The sequence below is a fragment of the Lactuca saligna genome, chromosome 4 (assembly GCF_052625555.1).
Source record: "Lactuca saligna cultivar CGN05327 chromosome 4, ASM5262555v1, whole genome shotgun sequence".
Classification (NCBI taxonomy): domain Eukaryota; kingdom Viridiplantae; phylum Streptophyta; class Magnoliopsida; order Asterales; family Asteraceae; genus Lactuca; species Lactuca saligna.
In genome coordinates this window covers 219,727,087-219,733,194 of record NC_136420.1, presented here as the reverse complement: position 1 = coordinate 219,733,194, position 6,108 = coordinate 219,727,087, and the positions used below count along the sequence as shown (strand labels likewise).

Sequence of the window (6,108 nt, the reverse complement as noted above, 5' to 3'; positions counted from 1 at the left end):
AAAATTATATCACTCACAATTTGGATATCACACTTGATTTTGAAAATAGAAGATGAATAAATGAAATTTCCTAAAAAATGGAATAATGCAAAACTAACTAAACTAAAAAGAAAAGGAAAAGAAAATGCAAACCGAGCTTGGGTTGCCTCCCGAGCAGCGCTTCTTTTGATGAAGTAATGAGTCGGACTCCTTCCCACTCTACGTTATTGCGGATGGGAGTGGAATCTCCTTCTTCTCCTTTTGCTCCTTCCACCTCCTTGTGTAAGCATGAACTCGCCTTATATATATATATATATATATATATATATATATATATATATATATATATATATATATATATATATATATATATATATATATATATATGTTTTCTTTGAATTTTATTTCTTTGTTTGGTTGTCATATGCATCTTGTTTTCTTTTGACTCCTTAAGGTTTTTCATCCTTCATACTTTTCTTCTCATCTTTAACAAGTTCTTTTTTGTTTACTTCCATATTGTCAAGCTTGGTTTCCTTTCTTTCTTGATTCTCCTCCTTAACTTTAAGCTTTGGTGTAGAAAAGGAAAATACTTCAAAAATCATAGGAATCGAGGCTCTTGGTCTAGTAAGCTTGACTTCTTCTTTTAGCTTGGTCTTTTCCCTTATTTGGACTTCTTCTTGCATTAATTTTTCCAACTCTTCTAGCTCATTATCCTCATCCATAAAGAATATTTTATCTTGTGACTTACAATTCCTGAATCCTTCATCAAATCCATATGTAATTTCTTCTTTCCTAACTCATAATGTGAGATTTGACTCTTAAATTTCAAACAAGACTCTTGTGGTATTAAGTAGTGGGAATTCGAGAATAATGCATACATCTTCATCCTCTTTCATATCTATGACCACAAAATCAGTTGGAAAAACAAAATTTCCAATTCTAACCAATAAGTCTTCAACTATGGCTTGAGGATAAATCACCGAACAATTAGGCATATGGATTTCCATCCTTGTAGTCTTTAATTCTAGAAGGTCAAGTTTTTGATAAAATGAGCATTAAATTTATGCTAGCTCCAGAATCGGCAAAAGCAAATGTCTTAATGGCATTTCCAAATTCACATGGAAATTTAGGGAGGCCTGGATCCCCCCATATTTGGTGGTATTCCTTCCATGATAACTGTTGAACATTTTTCATTAAAAACACCGTTGGATGTATTTTCTAGTTGTTGGCAAGTGTAGAGAAGATCTTGTAGGAATTTTGTGTATTCAGGCAATTTAGCCAATGCTTTACTAAATGGGGAATTAATTGGAATACCCTTGACTTGATTGATAAAACTATTATGCTCTTATTCCAAAGGATGGGCCCTTTCTCGAGAAGGATAAGGTAGTGGAGGCTGATACGACTTGACAAAATAATCATTTTCCTTACTAGACTGTGTGACAACCCAAAAATTTCCGTTAGTTTTAACGTCGAAATTAACGTCGAATTCTATTACGTCAAAAATTAGTCTAATTTATCTCGAAAATATTTTTGACCGGATTTAAACCCGTTGGAATATTTTAATTAATATTCGTCAAGCAGAAATAAATACACGTAAATGATCTTTCCATTTATTTGGAAAAAGTTTATTTTTATTTAAGGCCATTTAACCGGGTAAAATTTTAAACCTCGTTAAACATAAGTATCGGGTAGTCATATACCGGGTACAACACCCAAGCCCTATATAATGGTGGGTGGACACTCATTAGAATCCTTTTCCCACCTTAGACTCTCTCTCTCTCTCTCTCTCTACTTTCTCTCTCTACAAACGAGTTTTGGTCAAAAATTGCCCCTCCGAACCTCAAATCGGTAAGTAAACCTTCCTAGTTTGTTATCTAACTTATCTAGCTTGCAAATTCGTGACTTAAACACCCGAAACCCTCAAGAACATGGGTTTACGGTCAAAGAACACCTTCATGGACCATAAACACTCATAATGGGGTTTTAATGCTCAAAAACCCATTCAAACCACTTCTCATGCTTAGCAATGGCTTAGAGGCTTACCCAAAAGGACTTAGAACACCAAAATCGGACCAAATGGGGAGTAAACATGAGTTTACGGTCTACGGATGTTCTTCGACTGTAAACCCATGTTCATGGGCCATAAACACCTTTAAAGGTGTTAAACCACCCCTCAAACACTTCCAAAAGCTTCCATGGGTGCTTAGAGCCTTGTAATCCTTCGTTTGATGCACCAAAGCATAAAAAAACATGTCACACTTGAGTTTACGGTCCAAGAAGGTTCTTAGACCATAAACACCTATTCTTAGACCATAAACACCTCCAAAGGGTGTTAAAGTGCCCTTAACACTTTGTAATGGCTTGGAATTGGACCTAGAACTTTGTATGCTTAACCTACAACCACCAAAACATAGGATTCATGGACAAAATAAGTTTACTACCATAAACTCATGTGTTTAAGGTAGTAAACTCCCCAAGAACATCTCCTTAGACCGTAAACACCTTTCCAGGGTGTTCAAGTGCCCCAAACACCTTCCTATGCTCCTAAAAGTGACTAGAACCTTACATGCATGAGTTAGAACCACCAAACAACAAAATAAATGGACCAACATGAGTTTACTACCGTAAACTCATGTGTTTACGGTCGTAAACTCCTCAAGGAGTATTCATAGGCCGTAAACTCCTTAAATGGCCCATTTTGAAGCCTTAAACCCTTCATAAGCCCTAGAATTGAACCTAGCCTAGTTCCACAAGTGTTAAAAGACCTAAATGCATCAAAGAACACACCATCCATGATTTTACGGCCGTAAACTCATGGGGACAAGGTCTTACGGCCGTAAACACTATAAAGAGTTTACTCTTGAAATGTAAACTCCCTAACTAGGCCATACACACCTTTAGATGTTACCTGGGACACTCCTAGCACTTGACCAAAGTGTTTTCCGCATCTTAGGATGTGTATACATGTTTAATTAGTATTATAATTACTAATTGTGTGTAAACATATGTCATTATATGTTTATAGGTCACTAAGCGTGTTCAAGTCTTTACTTGACACCGAGCACCCAACCGACACTTTCGTTCAATCCGCTTTCAACAAGCGGGTTCATACCCCTGAATTAACCTTTTAAATGTTTTTACATGCTTTTATGGGGGGTGGGGGGGAATACAAGTTAAACATGCCAGTTATCATATCAATCACATGTGATTGATAACCCGCATGCACAAGGATTCATTACACTGTCAACTGTTTTACCAAGTATGATACTGTAAATGGTTTTCTAAAACGTCTTTATGTGTTCAAAGCTTTTCTCAAATTGCCTCTCGTGCGGTATGTTTTATTTCAAACTCTGTTACAGCAACATTTTAAATAAAGGTTTTCTCTACTTTATCAAGATTACAATCAAAACTTATTTATGAATGATTTTCTTGAAGTATAAAGGTTTTCCAAAGATTTCATCAAAGTTTTCTTCCATGTTTTTATACTCCTACTTTATTAAATACTACTGCCTTGTTTATACTTCTACTTAGTTAATTATCCTACTTAGTTAAATGCTACTATTTTGTTAACACTTTTACTTCGTGATACGCTTATACTTCACGATACACTTCTACTTCACGATTCACTTATACTTCATGATATGCGTATACTTCACAATACGCTTATACTTCACGATACGCTTATACTTCACGATACGCTTATACTTCACGATACACTACTACTTCACAATACACTTCTACTTCACGATTCACTTATAATTCACGATACGCTTATACTTCACGATACGCTCCTACTTGTTAGCACTTATACTTTGTGAAACACTTCTACTTCGTTAAACACTTAAACTTCGTTAAATGCTTCTACTTAGTTAAATGTATGCCTATGCTTGTATAAATTATATAAATAATGTTTAAAGGACTTAGGAAGGCTAGTTCGCCCTATTTCCTTTTCTTCGTTGAGATGTGGTCTGGTGGGATCGGATGTCCGTCCGAAGGTCGTTTGATCATTAGTTATATATTATGTATACAAGCATAGACATATAGGTTTACATTAGTCAGTTCAGTTGTGAGTCTCTATCATTAGTTCAGTATTTCACATCAGATCTCACTACACGAGATACATCTTCAGTACACGTCCTTCTCCGTTGTTAGGATAGTAACCAGAGTCTCTTGTAGGGAGAACGGACATTGTGTGTATAGCTATACGGGATTGACACCCCTACACCCTGACTGCTAGCTACAGTCCACGGCCTACCAAGCCAAGGGGTGGCAAATATCATATTCATACCGACGCTTGCAGGGCGTCAAGTTCTCTAGTGTCTATCAGTATGGTTACGAGTATCTCGGGGTTACCTTATAATTCATGGGCTTAAGGTAACAGGTTTTAACACTGTATTCACTATAATTAGACCTTGCTAGACGTATCATTCATTTGATACTGTCTGGGATCTGTGTTCACTGTTTTTAGACCTTGCTAGACGTATCTTTCATTTGATACTATCTGGGGTCTGTGTCTCCTCTAGTTAGACTGAGTTAGGTGCGTCGTTCATTCGATACTCTCCTGGAGTCTATGATTTCTTTTGCCTTAGTCAGCAATCTTCACTGCTGAGCCATATATTGTTTCCCCTGATATTCTCTTATTTTCTTTACAATCAATACCCTATTTTGATAATGATAGTGTTAAGGGAAAAACCACTTTTACAACATAACTCCGTCCAGTCTTGGTAGAAGGCTGCTTTTAAATTAGAAAATATAGGATTTTCTGGAAAGGACTCTAATTCACTGTATACTCTAAAACTACTACTTATATAAAGTTATTTGGATAAAATGACACTAAATACTTATGAACTCACCAGCATTTGTAAAAATGCTGATACTCGTTTTCAAATAACTTGTATTCTCAGGTCAGCAATAGACAGGTACATCCCCGGAGCTTTTGATGAAGACAGTCTATTACCAAGCTGCACCTATATTATTATTTGTATTATTTTGAAGCTCTATGTAATGTAAACCGTGTAAAACTATTACTATTAAAACAATGGCTGTTGTACTTTAATTACTATATTGCATATGTTGTGATACTTGATATGATGTCATCCACCCCAGACTGTTTCCGCCGTTCCGGTTTTGGGGTGTGACAAACTGGGCCTACGATGTGAGATGTAGTTGCTCACGTCGTCAGAACTGGGTACCAGAATTTCTTTCTTCTTCGATCTTTACTTCCCACTTTTGAGAACTTGGCTGCTTTGTGGCTTCATTATGGATCATTAGAGGCTCTGAATGAGGGTCATCTTCTGTGGTTTTTCGATGAAGTGCAGTTGCGGTTTTGAATCTGGATTTTTGAGTGGTAACCTTTTGTTAACGAGTTTGGTCAATTGATCTAGTTGAGTCTTGATGTTTTTAATGGAAGCTTTTTGGTTTCTAATGGTAACATTGGTAGCATTATGTCCTTTCTCAAAGGCTTCCATGAATCTATTGAGCATTGACTCAAAGTCAATTTTCTTCTTGGATAGTGGTTGTTTCTTTTGGTAGAAGCCTCATCCAGTTTGCCGATACTTTTCTTCTTTTTTCTTTTTGTATTCTTCACAAGGCAACCATTATTTATTAGGATTCCTCCAATATTCATTAAACCAGTCACCACTAGAGTAGCATACTTGAGATTTTAGTTCCTATTTTCATCCAAATTACAATCTTTGGTTAAGTGTGGTCCAATTCAATTGTCACGCCCCGCTTGTATGGCATTAATCAATTGACCCATCTTTGTGATCCTCCATTCCATATTATCTTGTTTTGCCATTACTCCTGCTAAATCATTCGAAGCCACATTGCCACTTCCTTTACCTCTTGTAACATCTTCTTGTGGGTTTTGGTATTCTCTAGAGTGCTTTGTGAATTCTTCAATTAACTCTTTTATTGTAATGGGATCTTTCTTTGTTACTGGTCCTTGAGAATCAAGGAGTTTCCTTATAGTCACATTCATCCCATCATAAAATATAGAAACCTCTTTTTCCATATTTAAATCATATTGAGGACAATTTCTTAAAGGGCCATTCTATTTTTCCCAAGCTTCGTATAAGGACTTGCCATTATTTTATTGGAAATTAGCAATCTTCTTTTTGTGTTTGCTAT

At 36.1% G+C, this 6,108-nt stretch overlaps 1 non-coding gene across 1 annotated transcript; it reads left to right on the top strand.

The window, feature by feature from the left end:
• The first annotated feature begins 5,996 nt into the window (after positions 1–5,996).
• Positions 5,997–6,103, top strand: LOC145044561 (small nucleolar RNA R71). The gene has a single exon (XR_013681511.1). It is a non-coding gene; the product is annotated as a small nucleolar RNA R71 (small nucleolar RNA).
• Positions 6,104–6,108: the final 5 nt, after the last annotated feature.